We start from the raw sequence: 19,503 nt of genomic DNA, 5'->3' as shown, positions 1-19,503 counted from the left end.
CGGTCACTGAAACTGTTGTCCCTAGAGCTAAGATTGCTGCACCATGGGGAAGTAACCCCAAATCCTGTATCTCTCTCTCCACTGCTAAGGCCTCCCTATCTAGGGCTAGCAGCGGCTGCAGCAGCCTCAGCTTGGGCTCCTCCAATATCAGTTTCCTAAGTTCCCTATCTAAGGAATCTTCCCCTGAGTTGGAGCAGTGAGTCCCCTCAGATACTGAGGAGACATGGGTGTTGACAGAGAAGGACCAGTCCCTCCTCCTGGGAAACCTTTGGACCAACCCTCTGGGAGTAAAATTGGGCCTACTGAAGTGACCCCCCAATGAAAAAATCTGCAAAAAGGTCGAAAAAGGCCTTAAAAAAACACAGAGGGTAGCTCGATTCCAGATCTGCGCTTTAACCAGCGGGGAAGGAAAAGACCTGACATACGTGGGCCTTAGTGGTGCCTTTATGGGCGACCGTGACATCACAGACAGCTCCAACAACGCCGACGATGCCACACGGATCTGAACGGCGCCACCCGACGGCACGCGCAAGGGTATTGCTCAGCAAAACCTCCAGATTCCAAGCTGACGCCAGGAAATTCTAAGGTAAGGAATCTGCAGCTAGATAGAGTCTCTAACAGATAATGCATTACCAAAGGTAAGTAGCATGTTCTTCAGTACCCACAGTGCTCCTGACAGGGCTGTGGTATTCCCCAGGTTCCCCCTGACTTTCCCAGTATAGCCTAAATCTACTGTGTCAGAGACTGGAGGGTCAGTCTATACTTCCTCCTCCTCCTCCTCGCTGCCTGAGCTTTCCTGATCAGCCTGGAGCAGTAACCCCGGAAGTAGACTTTTGTTGGAATTTTTCCCTGTCTTCAGCTTTCTGGAGGCACACATCTCCCTCAACTCTTGGAAAGTGCAGTTCTCATAATGAGAATCTGAGACCTAAGCTGTGTGATCCACTGAAGACATCTTGCTAGAGTGGTTTGTGTGCACCTGACTACTCTAACAATTAGGCTCCCTAGAAAAGTTTGGAGAAAGGGCGTGCTGGACCCCCAATTTACCCAAACTAGGAGGCTAGAGATCCTGATCACTAGACGCAGTGTGTACCTAACAACTATTAATGGACTTTCCTGTGGAAAGTGACTAGTAACAAAGTGGTAAGGAAATTTCAAATGTCTTATCCCACCGCGGAACCAGCGATGTAGGAAGCTGCCCTGGTGTGTGGTGGACACCTGTGGTGTTATCACCCCATTCCAAGTACAGGTATCCCCTATTAGTGAAGTGTAAGCTGTGTTTAGGAAGCCAGGCCTCTCTAGAGGTAGCTGTGGATGAGCAGCCAAGACTTATCTAGGAGATATGCAAAGCTTATGCAATACCACTATAGTCACACAGCACTATCACACATGAAAGAACCACACAGTGTTACAATAATAAAGGTACTTTATCATGGTAACACAAATACTAGGATGGTATTAGGCAGTCCCTCCAACTGGAGGTAAGTAAACACACTAATTATAAACACAATGGCAATCAGTAAGGAGCATAAAAACAACAAGAATTGGCAAAAGTATTAGAAAATAATGTAGGCCCTAGTGGAGGGCCAAACCATATACTATATAAGTGGAATGCGAGATACAGTCCCCCACCCAAGGATGTGGAATTGTTAGAGGGGAGCTGGAGGAGCTAGGAACCCTAAGAGGTGAGTACCAGAGTGACACCCAGGACCAAGGAGAGCAGAGGTGAGTATCTGGTGTAGGAAGCTGGCTCTGTATATACTATATCAAAATTAGATATAGGGGGTCATTACGACCCTGGCGGTCGGAGACCGCCAGGGGTAATGTAGCGTCCGTACCGCCAACAGGCTGGCGGTACGGAGGCCCTTATTACGACCGCGGCGGTAGCGCCGCGGTCGCACCGCCGGGGCCGGCGGTTTCCTGCCGTTTTAGCCCCAGCGGTGATAATCCGCCAGGGCAGCGCTGCAAGCAGCGCTGCCCTGGGGATTATGACACCCCTACCGCCAGCCTGTTTCTGGCGGTTTGCACCGCCATGAAGAGGCTGGCGGTAAGGCGTGTCCTGGGGCCCCTGGGGGACCCTGCACTGCCCATGCCACTGGCATGGGCAGTGCAGGTGCCCCCTAACAGGGCCCCGGCCAGCTTTTCACTGTCTGCATAGCAGACAGTGAAAAGCGCGACGGGTGCAACTGCACCCGTCGCATGGCCGCAACACCGCCGGCTCCATTAGGAGCCGGCTCCTATGTTTGCGGCCTCATCTCCGCTGGGCTGGCGGGCGCAAACTTGGTTTGCGCCCGCCGGCCCAGCGGGAATGTCGTAATGGGGGCTGCGGGAGTGCGGCCGCATTGGCGGACGCCAATGTCGTAATGACCCCCATAGTGTGCACAGAGTCCAGGGGTTCCCCAGAGGCTTGACAGAGGCAATATTAGATAATACTAATGCTCTATTTGTGGTAGTGTGGTCGAGCAGTATGGCTTATTAGAGGGTAGTGTTAAGCATTTGTTGTGCACACACAGACAATATGAGAAACACACACACAATGACTTAACTCCAGGCCAATAGGTTTTTATATGGAAAAATATTCTTTTGTTACTTGATTACTCGAACCACAAGATTCAGCTCAGAAACAATTACTGTTGCAGGGGAGTACTCAACATAGATATCATTGCAACTTTGTTTCACTTTAGCAAATAAAACATTTTTTAAGTAAACAGAGAATATCTATTTCAAAAGTGGACACTGCATTTTTCAGAATTGTTCCTTGGGGGAAGAAAAGAAAGTACAGTTTTAAAGGTAAGTACATGACTTACAGTTCCTGTCTCTTGGGTATAGGTAGTCCACCGTTGGGAGTTCCAATTAACCCCGAACACCCACCACCAGCAACACAGTGCTGGTCGGGTGCAGAGGTCAAAGAGGAGCCAAATTAACTTGGGCCCCTTGGAGACAGGGGGTACTCAGAATTCGGTCTACCAGCAGGTAAGCACCCGCGGCTCGGAGGGCAGACCAGGGGGGATTAGAGGAGCACTGGGGGGTGGCCCAAGTAGGTACTAATCCCACACCCTCAGCGGCCCTGGGACAGCTGGGTGCAGGGTGCAAACAGGGTGTCGGGTTTCCAATGAAACTCTATGAGGGGACCCCAGGGGGTCACTCAGGCGCTGCAGGCGCGGTCCAGGGGGGTGTCTTGGGCACACCACCAGTTGGGAAGGGAAGAGGGCCGCCTGTTGAACGTTGCTGCACCGGATATCGATTTCTCTGCGGCCTGGGGGCTGCGGGTACAGTGGGTCCTTTGGTGTTGGATATCTTCCAGGGCAGTCGCGGGTCAGGGGGTTCCTCGGGATTCCCTCTGCAGGCATCGTTGTGGAGGGATGAAGAGGTCCACCCAGGGTGGACACTTGGTTGCCGTCACCTGGGGGTCTCCTCTGCTTGGTTGGGCCACCTGGACTCGGGCCGTGGGCATCGGGTGCAGAGTGGTGAGGACTCACTCGTCTGGAGTGAGGTGGGAGTCCTTTAGAAGCAGTTTCTTCTTCTTTTCTTATGGACAGGGCCGTCAACATGAGTTTCTAAATCCTCTGTGATGCAGGCAGCCCTCTGGAAGTTTTTCAGAGGTCGCTAGACCTGCAGGATGTGTTGCTTTTTTTTTTTGCAGGTTCTTTGAAGCAGGAGACAGACCGGTAGGGCTGGGGCAGAGTCATTTGTTGTCTCCTTTCCTTCTCTGCTGGGTTTTCAGCTCAGCTGTCCTTCTTCTTCTTGTGAGGTTGTCAGGAATCTGACTAGCTTGGTTCAGGGAGCGCTTATATACAAGATTTAGGGCAATTTAGGGGTCAGAGGGCAGTAGTCAATGGCTACTGTCCCTGGGGGTGGCTACACCCTCATTGTGTCCATTCCCTTTGGGAATGGGGGCACATTCCTAACCCTATTGGTCCCTGTCGTCCAAACCAAGATGGAGGATTTTGCAAGGAGGGGATCACTTCAGCCCTGGACACCTTAGGGGTGGTCCTGGCTGAGGTGGTGACTCCTCCTTGTTTTTCCTAATTATCCCTCTGGACTTGCCGCCAAAAGTGGGGGCTTGTCCACGGGGTGGGGATCTCCATTAGCTGGGGTGACCTGGGGCACAGTAAAAAGAGGCCTGAGCCTTTGAGGCTCACCGCCAGGTGTTACAGTTCCTGCAGGGGGAGGTGTGAAGCACCTCCATCCAGAGCAAGCTTTGTTTCTGGCCTCAGAGGGCACAAAGGCCCTCACCCCATGGAGTCAGAAACTCGTCTCTCAGTGGTAGGCTGGCACAGACCAGCCAGTCCTACACTAGAGGATTGGGTAAAATAGAGGGGGCATCTCTAAGATCCCTCTGTGTGCATTTTTTAATAAATCCAACACTGACATCAGTGTGGGTTTATTGTGCTGAGATGTTTGATACCAAACTTTCCAGTATTCAGTGTAGCCATCATGGAACTGTGGAGTTCGTTTTGACAAACTCCCAGACCATATACTTAATATGGCCACACTGCACTTACAATGTCTAAGAATGGACTTAGACACTGTAGGGGCATTTAGCTCATGCGGCTATGCCCTCACCTGTGGTATAGTGCACCCTGCCTTAGGGCTGTAATGCCTGCTAGAGGGTGACTTCCCTATACCATAGGCAGTATTTTTTGGGCATGGCACCCTGAGGGGGATGCCATGTTGACTTGCCTTTTTCTCACCACCAACACACACAATCTGCAAAGGCAGTGTGTATGGGCTTGGTGAGGGGTCCCTTAGGGTGGCACAACACATGCTGCAGCCCTTAGGGACCTTCCCTGATTACTGGGCCCTTGGTACCACTGGTACCTTTTACAAGGGACATATCTATTTGCCAGAGGTGTGCCAATTGTGGAAACAATGTTACATTTTTAGGGAAAGAACACTGGTGCTGGGGCCTGGTTAGCAGGGTCCCAGCACACTCTGTCAAGTTAGCTTCAATATCAGGCAAAAAGTGTGTGTGGGGGGGTAATTGCAACAAGGGCCATTTTCCTACACCTGGTTTTTCCCAAAACCAATAGGTGGACTTAGAAAAAGGACTGTGCAACACCAAGACCAGACTGGAAGAACCCCAAGGTGGATTGTGGCAGAAGGAAGGGGACCAAGGCCAGTCCGTGATGGCACATCCACCTCATCTTCACTTACTGAAACAAAAAGTTACTCTATTGCTCTCCAAGGGGGGAGTTGAGAAGGTTCCCTCTCATCCGAAAGACCTAGGTTTCTACTCCCGATTCTTCCTGGTGAGAAAAGACAGAGGAATGGAGACCAATTTGAGATCTCAGGCAGTTGAATAGGTTTCTGCACAAACAATCCTTCCAGATGATAACTCTTTCCGACATCCAACACCTGCTCTACAGCGGGGATTACATGACGTGCTGGATCTCCAGGATGCTTATTTTCACATTCTTACCAGGCATCGCAAGTACCACCACTTTACTGTAGCAGGCACCCATTATTAATTCAGAGTTGGGCACATGCGCGGATGGTGCTGTGAGTGGTGCCTGCCTTCCTGCTGCAACCAGGTGAGCTCGGGACATGTCACTGCACCTGTGACAACAGAAGCACTGACCGGTAGCCTGAGAAGCTTGCATTGGCTCTTCGGCATTAGAGATAACCTTGAAGCATAGTTTGACCCACCATGCCACGCTGCGGCCTAATATGAGTTCTAAGACGGATGATACACATCTATTTGTCTCGGGTGACAGAAGTCAGTCATTCATCCATAGGGGATCCTCCTACACACTTTTTCGATCTGCAGCCTTAGACCTGACATGACCTCACCTTCTTGACTCGTGGCACCGCTGCAGGAGACCTCTTTGGGCCACAATGCTGCCTCGGGTGGGACTACATCCCCCAGGCTGCCCTGCCTCCAGCCACTGCCTCCTGTAACTCGTGCTATTTAAAGTGCCACGGATCCCTGCAGTGCGGGACGTGCCGCTTCAGGAGACCTCTTTGGGCCACACTGCTGCCTCGTGTGGGACTATGTACCCCAGGCTGCCCTGCCTCCAGCCACTGCCTCCTGTGACTCACACTATTTAAAGCGTCACTGGTCCCCGCATGGTGGGATGTGTTGCTGCAGGAGTCCTCTTTGAGCCACGCTGCTGCCTGGGGTGGGACTACGTCCCCCAGGCTGCTCTGCCTCCAGCCACTGCCTCCTGTGACTCACACTGTTTAAAGTGCTACCGGTCCCCGCAGCACGGGACTGACCGGGCCAAGACTGGCCAGTCTTCGCCCGCCATCGCCCGGCAGAGGCTGGGCTGGGCGTCTCCATTCAGCTCCTGAGAAAGTTAGTTCATGCTCCAGAAATTGGCTTTAAAGAATTTGATCTACCCTATTCCCGACGTTAATTAGGAAATGGGAAAACGTAAAGCTGTGGATGATCCTGCACATATCAGCGGTTCAAAAAAATAAACAAAATGCCCAAATAACAAAACCAGCCCTTTGGGCAACAAGGAAAGTAACACCCTAGAGGATATTGATATTCTAATCGAAGAAGTGGTGGCCATTTTGAGAAGTAATTCAAACTTATCATGCACAAATCGTGGTAACCCTGCCCAAAGAATTCCTGATATGTTTAAGAAAAGGCCGCAGTTCCCCCAACTCTCTAGGGAGTCTGAACAAAAGGTAGTGTCTCAACCTGCAAGATTTGATTTATCTCCTGTGCCAACTATTACCCAGTGCAGTGGCTTGCACACATCGCTGCCTGTCATAGGGGGCCCTTCTGCAGGAGAAGAGGTTGTCCCCCTTCCTTTAAGTCCTGAGGTCCTGGTGATTCTGTACATGTTGTGCTCCAAATGGTAGGGGCCTCTGTCGGAGAATGAGGGGCCTTGTGACACTGCTACTCGTGCACGCACCGGAGTATGTGCTGTTGACAATGCCTTGGCCAACACATCTTTGGGCATGGGAAGGAGGTTGTCGCCGTGTAGCAATTTTGATCTGGCATCTGTTCACCAGAAACTGGATGAAGTAAATAGCCTGGCGCTGATACTGTTGAACAAATTAACAGGGGAATTTGGTCAGATGTGTGGGTGTAGGTACTCTAGGCCAAGTAAGGGTGAGACCTTGCCTGTCTCAGGCGGAACGTCCATTGACACTGCTGTGTCTGAACCTAGGTTACAAACAGGCAGTCAACACTTACGGTATGCCATTATTCCCCCTCCTACTAATTCATCTGTTCCGTATATAGAAGGAACACAGGCCCCTCTCGAGACTGGCAGGTGTAAATGCAGTCTTGATGTCAGGGGTAGACACCATGCCGGGTCTGACCGCCTCATCGAAGTCCAACTCGTCGAGCATACAAGGGGGCGGCTGGTACCCTGGTGTCAGCTGAAGAAGCCACTTCTACAATACACCAAATTAGGCCACTAGATTGTGCCTTACAATGGGTTGAAACGAGATGGCCAACATCTAAGAAACAGGCCCAAAGTATGGGGAGAATAGGAAGCACCATCTACATGGTTGAGGTACCTAAGTTGCCACCATGGTCTTTGAAAATACAGGAATCCCTGATAAACAAGGTCATCTATTGGTTGAGAGCTCAGCGTAACTGCCTTTCTGTTATTCAAGCAGATATTTTAGAGGTGGGAAGACATAGCGAGCCAGGATCAACTTTTGATTTTATTTCTATTTGTCTTGTGAATAAGTTGTTAGTGGATAATCTCATTGATTTCGAACTGCATACCTGTTACCTTAGGAGTCCTAGGGGGTTTGGTATTAGACTTTAACTCTCCCCGCCCGCCATTAGTCCTCCCACAATATGTAGGGGCCTAGCAGGTGAGAAGTGTGATCTTAGCCAAAATCATGCCCCAGCCTTGGCAGCAAACAACCCCCATACACTAACAGATGTTGATTGACTATTCACTGATTCTTATCCAACAATCCCAGTTTTGGTCTCTGTGGGCAGGCGTAGGGTGATAGATGGGTCCGCACTGAACTATCTATTGTGTCATGGAATTTGACTGGGCTAGGTAGTAAATTGCTGGACCCTGAGTGGGCCACCTACATAAACAAGCAGGATATATGCATATTCCAGGAGACTTGGGCCGAGGGTCCAGTTTTCCTGGATGGCTTCTTATCCTATTATGTGGTGGCCCAACCTGCAGATGGGGGCACTGGTTGGGCCGGGGGGGGATCTACTGATATTGTTAAACAAGAAACTGCAGTGCGATCACTCACCACTAAAAATAGATTCCCCTGATATATTAGGTGTCCAGCTTGAATTTAATCAAGGTTTTAACATAACAGTTGTCAATGTATATGCTAGGTCAGTGTCGCGGGGAATAGAGTCTCAGACTTTGGCTCAGCTAATTGAATTCACGGATACTTTGCATTTTTCTACTAACTAAGTGGTTGCAGGGGATATGAATTGTACATTTGAACCCTCTCTTATAAGCAGCGATCTAACGGTGGAAGAGGATGAACATTGGGCCATCCCACAATTGACGAGCGAACGATTGTGTATTCGCTCCTGTGCCGCTCTTCAGTTGACATCACTGTGTTTTAAGCGTGGGCTCAGGGCTTGTAACGGTCGTACGCGCTCTGATCCAGGTACCGCTCCCACCTTTAAGTGTGGTCAGTCTACTAGTGTTATCGACTATTTTCCAGTGCATTTAGGATGTGGTCGATGATGGAAGACATGAGGGTTGACTTTTGCTGTGTTCCTGATCATAACCCTTTGCTCCTTACCTTACACAGTAGTGAATTTAGGAGGTCTCAGAACATCCACTATAATATGGTCCAAGAGCCACTTGTGGCTAATAATTATAAACGTGTTAGCTGGCCAAAAGTGATTTCTAATCCGTATTTGATCAAGGAGATTTATAAATTGTTTGTTGACGCCATGGCTAACGACAAAGAGCATGAGGTCAGAAATATCCCAATTCCTAGAATCCATGAGATGCTGGTACATGAACTACAGAATATTTTCTATAGGAGGATTACCACCAAGCAAATTGCTGTCACATATAAAACAAGGGAGTGATTCAATTATGATTGCTCTAAGGCTAAATTAGCATTAAAGTCAGATATTGTGTCTCGTTCACAGGGGGCGATTGGAACAGCCAGACTAGCCTGTAACAGGGCTACAGCACAGGAGTTGGGAAGACTCAATCTGGCAGAATCTGCTTGATGCAACTAGACATAATGATAAAGTTACTTTCTAATAGACATAAAGAGGGTAGGAGCACTATTTGTACCAATATTCAACCAGAGAGTTTTCTAATCTTTATGCTCCGCTTTGCACTATTTCAATCCACGACTCCTCCCCCCAGTATCTGGCTAAAACGCATTTATTGCCAGATGACCCAGGAATGGACGCCCGTAACTACGACGACCACATTTTCTTTACTCTAGAGGAAACTATTGCTGCAATTGATTCCCTAAAACCTTCTAAAGCCCCAGGTGCAGATAAGATACCCGGGGATTTATATAAGTCTGAGCCAGTAATCTGGTCCAGTTATATCAATATGATATCCAATGCAATAGCAGCCGGGGGCTCAATGCCCAGTACCTGGAAAGGGGCCGAAATAATACCCATTTACAGGAAGGGTGTAGTGAGCTCTCCTGCTAACTATGGACCCATCAGCCTTATCGATAATCTGCCAAAGATTTTGACTAAACAGCTTTTGGATAGGTTTGTTGGATTGGGCTGATGCCCATCATGTGATTTCCCCACTTCAGGCGGGCTTCCGCTCCAAAACTAGTACGGTGGATCAAGTTTACTGGTAGGTGCATCTTTATTGGAAACATGTAACCCTTGCCAAACAAAATCTATACGTTTTTGTGGATCTTCGGTCTGCTTTTGATTTGGTCTAGAGAGAGAAATTTTGGGGTGTTTTACACAAAATAGGTACTCCAGGGAACATAATCCATCTTTTACAGCGACTGCACGAGGTCACATATGCTCAGGTGAGATGGGGTAACCAGGGAGAACTAACAGACCATATCGCCATCCAGCAGGGGGTTCGCCAAGGTTGCATCCTGGCACTAACACTTTTTACTTTATACACAAACGAGGTGGTTCAAGCAGTGTCTCTTTGCCAGAACGATGCTCCCTCCCTAAATGCTCAAACAATCCCTATACTACTCTTTGCGAATGACTCACTCCTCATCTCTAAGACTCCAATGGGGCTCCAAACCCTCGTTAGTAAGTTTACAGCATTTTGTGCTCATCGTGGTTTGGAACTGAATGTCAGCAAAACCAAATTAATGGTGTTTAGCCCAGGACCAGCCACAAGATGCACTATCACTATAGCTGGGGTTCCTTTGGATAAAGTCAGCTCAATAGACTATTTGGCCGTGAGGATGTCCAATAAATTACAATGGGAAGATCAGATCAGTAAAAGTGTGTTTCTCCTCCAACATAGCTCAGGTGCCATTTTGCGCTTACACAAAAGTACTGCCATGAAAGCCGTCTCTCCGGCTATTAAGATCTATTTGGCAAAAGCACAAAATGCTGCTACCTATGGCGCTGAGGTTTGGGGGATTTTGCAAAACCCTCAAACTGTCTGCGAGGGGAAATAACTTTGCCAGAGAACTACTTGCGTGTCGAGGCAGTACCCCTCTGATTCTCATCTTTCTGGATCTTGGATTTAATCGTATCACAGATACGTTAGCTTTCAGACCATTACTTTTTTGGGTAAGGATTTGGATCACCCCAGAGCTCATAATTTGAGCTCTGGGGTGATCACTTCTTGATCTTTTAAAAAGACCTAATGCAGCGTCTACTTATGGTTTAGGCATGTGTCAAACTGGTTTCACATTTTGGGTCTCAGAAGCTATTGGGAGAATCCACAGGATCTAGGGAATGCCCAGAAACAATCTTTGAAATTAGTCTATTGGTCTTACGTTATGAATAATTATCACCTTGACACATCCGATGGGCGGTTGACCATTCAATTTCTTGACTTCAAATGGTACCCCCAGTATGAATCTTTTTTAGATCTCATCCCCGATTCCTTAGGAAAGAGCCTGTATGCCCTTTTTCACTATGCATGTTTGCGGCTAATGTCTTTTACTAGTAGTTGGAGGGCACCCTCAGTATCCAACCTATGCCCAGGCTGTAACGATTCTCTTGAATCATTTGAACACTTTTTGCTTTTTTGCACAACTTACGCTTCTCCACGACACAAGTGGATCCGTCCAACTTGCCAGAATCTGGTCATCAGACAATATGTTATTGCCCTCAGGATTTTAAAGAGTGACACTTCCACTGTTCCGGTCCATGCAGTTAGCAAGTTCCTTGTGGCTGCATGGCATATACGCACTCGCCTTTTAAACTTCAGTAATATGTAAATATGTATGTTATAGGGCAAGGATTTGGAGACCTAATTATTTTTTTTATTGTCAGTATTGTATGATGATTTTTTTACCTGCTTCTATTTATCTTTTAGTCTAACTTTGTAATTATATGGGGTGCTGTGGTTGTTTGCTTTGATGGTTTTATGACAGAATAAAGCTTGTGTTTATGAAAAAAATTCAGTTCTACCTTTTGGGTTGAAATCACCCCTCAGAATCTTCACAAAATGCCTTGCATCAGTGGCAGCGCACAGTCGCAAGCAAGGTTTTTAAGTCTTCCCCTATCTGGACGATTCACTGCTCAAAGCGCCAACATCACAGCAGGCTTTTCAGGCCACCAACGCCTGCTTGACGTTATTCCACAATCTGGGGCTAACAGTGAATCACCAAAAATCATCTCTCATTCCACCATGAAAGATGATATTTTTGGGTGGAAAAATCGATACAGTCAAAAACAAGGTCTTTCTCTCAGAAGAATGACAGCAAAGGTTAACCACCTTGGCTCTAAATATATCTAGAAAAAAGTCAGTTTCTGTGAGGCTCTTCAAGTCGCTGCTAGGGATGATCTCTTCATCATTAAACCTAGTATCTCTAGCACAACTTAAAATTAGACCGCTGCAGGAAGAACTCCAGCCCAAGTAGATTCAGTCTCAAGGGTCCTTTGAGGACTTAATCATTGTTACACCAAGGATAATAAAGGCTTTGCAGTGGTGAACGCACAGCAATCATGTTTCCCAGGGTTCGACATTCCTTATCATAGTCCCAGACTTCATCATTACTAGGGGCGTTTCACTCGACGGTTGGGGCAGTCATCTATTGGACATGTGCATTCAGGGAAAGTGGAAGGAGAATCTAAAATCGATACACATCAACCTCATGGACTCGAAGGCCTTCTGTCTCGCACTAAAAGCCTTTCCTCCACAAATCTCAGGTTCATTAGTGCTGGTCTGCATGGACAACACAACCAGCATGTACTATATAAAGAAACCGAGAGGTACCCAACCCCTATCCCTTTCACAAGTACCTCAGATTCTCTGCGATTGTGTAACATTGAGCAAATTTTCTCTCAGGGCAGAACACGTGTCTGGCATCAACAATGCTCTTGCAGACATGCTCAGCAGGGCAGAAGACAGTTGCCACAAATGGGAGCTGGACCAACAGGAGGTAAACAGGATCTTCTCGAGCTAGGGTCGACCAGCTCTTGATCTCTTTGCTACAGGGAAGAACTCTAAATGGCAGTTTTACGCCAGTCGATACCTGCTCCAGGGACTGCGAGGAATGCCCTTTCGATGCAATTGTAGGAACCCAGAGACTTAGCAATATCGGTGTCTGTTTTTATTGCCAATAAAGCATTGTCTGTATGCTTGCCAAACAAACTCTTTCCATCATAGGCCATGTCTAAAATCCTGGACCGGACCTCTAGTCTAAAAGAGGTGGACTTCAGCCATCCCTGACAGCGTAAGACTGCTGCCCCAGCAATTTGTCGAAAACCTGTATATGCAATATCCAAGGCAAGTGTGTTCACCAGCCTGCAGTATTTTCTTGGCCTCCAGTTGTTTGTCTTCCAAAATGAGATCAAGGTAAGCACTCACTCAGACCACATTTGTTGGTCATAGCGACCTAATATTGCTAAACTATTTGCTACCCGGACAGTAACGGCAGACATAAAGGAGAATCTCTTTCCAATATTGTCCAAACGTCTCCCTTCTTAGTCTGATGGAGGTGAGATCGGGGTGGATGGATTCTTGAAGCGCCTTTGGGCAGCTTGTGAGACAACCGAGTTGGGTTTTGGATGACCTATTAAGCATGCTTAAGAGTCCTCCGTAGCCTTGTATTTTTTATCCAGACAAGGTGGTACTGGTGACACTGTGGCTGGATTTTTCATTATTTTAGTTCCCTCATTCCATATATTATCAATTATAGGGACGGCTCTTCTGGACTGCTCTTTCAAGTCATGTAAAAACCAATCTGTTTGAGAGACAGATGTTGGTAGATGGAAACACGTGGCAGCTGTATTCAGCAGATTGTGGAACCCTCCAATGTCCTCAGGTGAAGAATCTGATGGATGAGGAGGGGTGGCAATGCTGTAGGCGCCAGATAATCATCCCACTCATCTTGAACATGCTGAAGAGTAATAACCTCCCCCTCTTCTCTCTCTCTTCTTTAGAGGAGGTATCATCATCTTTGGGAGGAAAGACTTTTGCAGATCTTGGTGTTAGTCTAGGAGTTGTCAGAGGTAAAGGCAAGCTTCTTGGGGTAGCTGAAGAAGGACTGTGTGGTTGCGCAGGTTGTTATTTTTCGTCCAGAGTAGGATCTGGAAACCTTTGTTTATAATCCTGGAGCATAGTTTGAAGGTCTTGAATGAGAGGCATAGGCATCTGAAGGATATTGCATGGCTGAGTATATTGGTATGGTTCATATTGCCTGCCATGAGGAGTCTAATAAGTTTCATAATCTTACTGATCATATTCATCTTCGTCATCCTGATATTTGTACGTAATTCTGATGGACTGTGCGCATCCCAAACTGGACCCACTTCCTGAGACTCTTGCCAGTCCAAGACGTGGATGGGCAGCAAGGTGGACATCTTGCTTGGATTTGTGTCCTCATGATGCAATGTAGGCCTTGTTGCCTTAGTAATTTGGATGGTGGTAAAAAGATCAGCAGGGTTTGAAGTGGTGGGGGCAATAGTGTATTGTGGCACCGGTATTTCTTTTACTAGAGCCAGTGTTGTCGGTGACATCATCGACAGTGCTGTGGTCGATGATGGTCCCCTCAGCGTCAACGACGGCGGCACTGTCGAGGATGATGTGGCTGTTGGCGGTGATGTCATTGACGTTGTTGTCAATGTTTTCATCAATGGCTTAGTTAACAGATGGTGTTCTCGTTGACGATGGCTTCGTCAATGGCGGTGTAGTCGACGGCACCTTTGTTGATGATCGTGAACCCTGCAGTGCATTCAGTGAAGCTTTCTTCGCCGACGGTTCGGAAGTCAGCTTCATATACGGAGGGTTTTCTTCTTCATTGGTGATGATATCAATGTAGGAAGGTAACCTTTTTTTGGCATGGTTACCCCCACTTCTTGCCTGCTGTCAATAGGCTTAGACTGTTTTCATTGGGCTCCTGCTAATCAGAACCCCAGTGGTTGTGCTCTTTCCCTCTAAATGTGGTTGCCTAGCACCTTGCACACCCCACAGTTGATATACTGGTGCCCACCTATAAGTCCCTAGTATATCATACTTAGGTACCCAGGGCATTGGGGCACCAGGGTTTCCCCATGATCTGCAGCATGTATTAGGCCGCCCACGGGAACCCATGCAAAATGTGTCTGTAGGCCTGCCTTTGCAGCCTGTGTGAAAAGATGCATGCACCCTTTCACCACAGGTCAATACCCCTATGGTAGGCCCTGCTAGCCCAGAGGGCAGGGTGAAGTTACCTGTGTGTGAGGGCACGCCTGCATGAGCAGAGGTGCCCCTTCAAACTCCAATTCCATTGCACTGGACTTCGTAAGTGCGAGGAAGCCGTTTTACCCATGTACTGGACACAGGTCACTCACTACTTATGTCCAGATACATAATGGTAACTCGGAACCTGGGCATGTTTGGTATCAAACATGTCGGAATCATACCCCAATACTGATGGCAGTTTTGGTTGAATGATTCCATGCACTCTGGGGGCTCCTTAGACCCCCAGCATTGCACCTACCAGTCTTCTCGGGTTTTCTGGGCAGTCTGAGCTGCTGCCACGCCTCAGACAGGCTTCTGCCGTCCTGCTAATTGACCAGCTCAGGCAGAGAAAGGCAAAATAAATGATTTCCTGTGGGAGAGTGAGGTAACATCCTCTCCCTTGGACATAGGTGTTACATGGCTTGGGAGGGGTAGCCTCCCCAAGCCACTGGTATGCTTTGAAGGGCACGTTTGGTGACCTCCTTGCATAAACAGGTTTGCACCAGTTCAGGGACACCTGCTCCCTGCTCTGGCCCAAAACTGGACAAAGGAAAGGTGAGTGACCACTCCCCTGTCCATCACCACCCCAGGGGAGGTGCCCAGAGCTCCTCCAGGTAGCCACTTGATTCTGCCATCTTGAATCCAAGGTGGGCAGAGACCCCTGGGAGCATTTGAGTGCCCTGTCAGGTAGGTGACATCACAGCTCCCTCCTTATAGGTGGTCAGCCTGCTAGGTGACCAGTCCCCCTTCCTGGGCTATTTAGGGTCTCCCTCTTGGGTGGGTCCTCAGATTCAACGTGCAAGAATCCAGCAGGACTCCTCTGCATCGTTTACTTCATCTTCTGGCCACTGGAACGGCAACTGGACGGTACAGGAACCAACAATCTACAACTCCAGTGACGACTCCGCTTTGCAACATGGTTTCTCCGGTTCCTTCCAGCCCCTGCAACATTTCCCTGGCTGTGCATCCTCTGAGGTTGATGAGATTCCAGCCTGCACCATGAAGTTACAAGGAATCTCCCTTGGAATGAAGGAGTCACTTCCCTGCATCTGCAGGCACCAACTGCAACAACGACTGGCTGGGTGGATCTGCTCTCCTCCGGAACTGCGTGGATCCTGCATCACAGGTGGTGGTCTGGAGTAGTCCACTTGATCCTCTCTGCCAGCTATCCAACTTGGGAGACGGTAAGCCATTGCCTCTCCTTGCAGGACAGTACACCTGTGCACTGCGACTTTTGCAGCTACCAAGGCTTGTTTGCTCCTCCTCCAAGGGATCTTTAGACTTACTGTAGCCCGGTCTCCAGCAATTCTTCCTGCCAAGCACAGTCTCCTCCCTGCTGATCCAGCAACGTGGGATTCCTCTACAGGTGTGCTGGGTGGGCCTCACTGCGACTGGTGTGCCTGCTGCCAGTGGGTGCCTGTGGGTGCTGCCTGCTCTTCTTGTGACTCTCCCAACTGTTGAGGGTCACCCAGCACTACCCTCCTTGCGTCGAGTCCCCTGTACCTTGCTGGTCCTCTTCAGCCTTGCAATTCGTCTTCTTCCTCGCTTGCGTTTATCAAGGCTTGTTGGTGGTCTTCTTGCATCACTGACCCACTGCAACCCGACAGCCTACGTAGGACATTACTTGTATCTCTTCAGGGACTCCTCTTCAGCTCCTGTGTTGCACAGCTGGTCTTCTTCATCCTCCAGCGACCTGCTCTTAAATCCAGAGAAGGGTGGGTAGTGGCTCCGTGGTCCCCTTCCTTTGCAGGTCCTCCTCTGCCAGAATCCACCATTGGGTTCTTCCAGTCTTGTTTGGGTCTTGCACAATCCTTTTCCTAAGTCCTCCTGTTGGTTTTGAGGAAAACCAGGTACTTGCCTCTGCTCTCTATTGGTCGCTGGGGGTCACTCTGGTTCTTACCTTTTGGGGATTCTAGTTCCTCCAGCTCCCCTCTAACGATTCCACATTCTTGGGTGGGGGACTGTGTCTCGCATTCAAATCAAATCAAATCAAATCATTAACATTTATAAAGCGCGCTACTCACCCGTGCGGGTCTCAAGGCGCTAGGGGGGAAAGGGGGGGTTATCGCTGCTCGAACAGCCAAGTCTTTAGGAGTCTCCGGAAAGCGGAGTGGTCCTGGGTGGTCCTGAGGCTGGTGGGGAGGGAGTTCCAGGTCTTGGCCGCCAGGAAGGAGAAAGATCTCCCACCCGCCGTGGAGCGGCGGGTGCGAGGGATGGCAGCAAGTGCGAGGCCAGCGGAGCGGAGGGGGCGGGTGGGGACGTAGAAGCTGAGGCGTCTGTTGAGGTATTCCGGTCCCTTGTTGTGGAGGGCTTTGTGTGCGTGGGTGAGAAGACGGAAGGTGATCCTTTTGCTGACTGGGAGCCAATGCAGGTGTCTCAGGTGTGCGGAGATGTGGCTGTTGCGGGGTACGTCACTTATTTAGTATATGGTTTGGCCCTCCATAGGGCCTACACTGTTTTCTAATGCTTTTGCCAATTGTTATTGCTTTTTATGCTCTTTACCCATTGCTATTGTATATATACTTAGGGCCTGATTACGACCTTGGTGGAGGGGATTACCCCGTCACAAATGTGACGGATATCCCGTCTGCGGTATTACAAGTGTCATAGGATATAATGGAACTTATAATATGGCGTGTGGGATTTCCGTCACATTTGGGACGGAGTAATCCCCTCTTCCAAGGTTGTATTCAGGTCCTTAGTGTGTTTACTTACCTCCAGTTTGGAGGACTGCCTAATAGTATTCTAGTATTTGTGTTACCTAATAAAGAACCTTTATTTTTGTAACACTGTGGTTTTTTCATGTGTGATAGTGTTGTGTGACTATAGTGGTATTGCATAAGCTTTGCATGTCTCCAAGATAAGTCTTGGCTGCTCATCCACAACTACCTCTAGAGAGCCCTGGCACCCTAGACACTGCCTACACTTCACGAATAGGGGATACCTGGACCTGCTATAAGGTGACAGCACCATAGGTGCTCACCACACACCAGGCCAACTTCCTACACTTAGGTCCTTCACTCTACTACTGACATTTAACTTAAAGTCCCAGGTTACATTTGTACCTTATACTAGGGACTTATAGGTAAGTTAAATATACCAGTTATGAATATTTTAATTTGACCATGTTTAAAGGGGGAGCACAGGCACTTTACTAGTGGTTAGCAGGGGTACAGTGCACAGAGTTCTATATTAAGCAAATGTATACGATCCAACAAAATATGAAAAATCCAGGGTGACCACACAGCAAAAGCAGATTTCCAACACCCAGCCAAACTACGGGGAATGATTCAAGCATGTGAATATATGAAATATACCAATGCTGGAGACCTGGAGTTACTGGTAAGTAACTAATTGTTTACTTGGTTACAGCACCTCTCACACCACGACTTCAGAGACTTGAGTGAAAGGTCTCCAGGTGTACAAAAATATGCACACGCTATTCCTATCTTGTTCTCTTTTTCTGAGTATTTTCTTAATTTTATCACGAGTCATTCTTAATCTGGGTTTCTAACCCCTATCACTTCTGAATTAAGCCTTGATTGCTTGCCTTCACTGGAAAATCAACTGCCCAAAGACAGTAACTTGGCTATATATTTTGAGTGCAACAGCATTGGTAGACCTGTGATGCCACTGTTTTAAAAACAAAAAATACTTAACTGTAGTCATCATTACAAGTCAGACGGAGCAGAATTGCCCATTGAAATTCCACTCTGTCCAGTTGAGAGTGGCCCACTGTTTTTGCACCTCGCTTTTTGGGGTGTTGAAACACTGGATTCTATTTTACTGCCTTGAAAAAAGGCCAGTAAAATTGCTTTAGGCTTTGGCTGCAACAGCAGGCAGGTGTCATGCCATGGCTCCACCTCACAACCTTTTCTAACAAGGGGAATGATGCAGTAGTGTCCCCTACCAGGACACATGTACCCCTTCCCTTACCCCTGATGCCCCTACCGCCAAGCACAGGAGCCCCTGCTCCTCTTTACCACTTGACGGGCCATGTGGTAAATAATAGCATTAAACCACACAGAATAAGGAATTGTTAAAAACGGCCCCACAGTAGTAGTTCTCCATTCTGTGAGTTTCAACTCTTAAACACACATTACTGGTGGTGTGTTACCGAATGATACTGATTGTTGGTGTGGGTGTGGAATTTGCCTCCCAACACTTCTGTGTAGCTTCTAAAGAGTGCCTTAGGATACCGCCTATTATCAACTCTCTCTTCCAGGACCCAAGCAAGAGAATCACAGAGGCTCTCATAGGTCACTTGATAATTATATTAACCTGATGAGGGAGAGTAAAGTCATACAACCTCAGATTCATCTGTGTGCCTGCTATCCAGCCCCAGCCCCTGTGTGTGCGTATAAGTGCCTCCTTGTATGTCTCAGTGAACTCTTCATTCCCCTAGGAGCAGACCACCTACAGCTCATCTGTGTGCATGCCATCTAGAACCTGTTCTCTTTTCAACCTGCATGTCTGTGTGTCTATGGTCTTCATTTCTTCAGGAGCAGGTGAGTAGAGTAATTCTATGTGCCTGCCATCCTGTGCCTGTCTTGTTATTTCATGTGTGCATGAGCCTCTGTGCATTTCATTATGTCAGGTTTGTGAAGCCTGTTCCAGGTATTTTTCATTCATTCCCTTTGCCTGTCCTACCCTTTCGTTGAGGCCTAGGCCTCTGACTTCTCAACATGGTTCGTAGCATCAATACTGCCCTGGTCATGCCACATTCACTTCTTCTGCTTATGATTTACCTTCT

At 48.2% G+C, this 19,503-nt stretch overlaps 1 protein-coding gene across 4 annotated transcripts in view; it reads left to right on the top strand.

The window, feature by feature from the left end:
* RFX1 (regulatory factor X1) overlaps positions 1 to 19,503 on the top strand; it is a 788,791-nt gene that overhangs the window by 661,629 nt on the left and 107,659 nt on the right. The gene's annotated exons all lie outside the window — the stretch shown is intronic.

This window comes from Pleurodeles waltl, chromosome 4_2, assembly GCF_031143425.1.
Source record: "Pleurodeles waltl isolate 20211129_DDA chromosome 4_2, aPleWal1.hap1.20221129, whole genome shotgun sequence".
Lineage (NCBI taxonomy): Eukaryota > Metazoa > Chordata > Amphibia > Caudata > Salamandridae > Pleurodeles > Pleurodeles waltl.
Note: the sequence above shows the minus strand (reverse complement) of the source record. Positions and strands in the feature narration are given on the sequence as shown.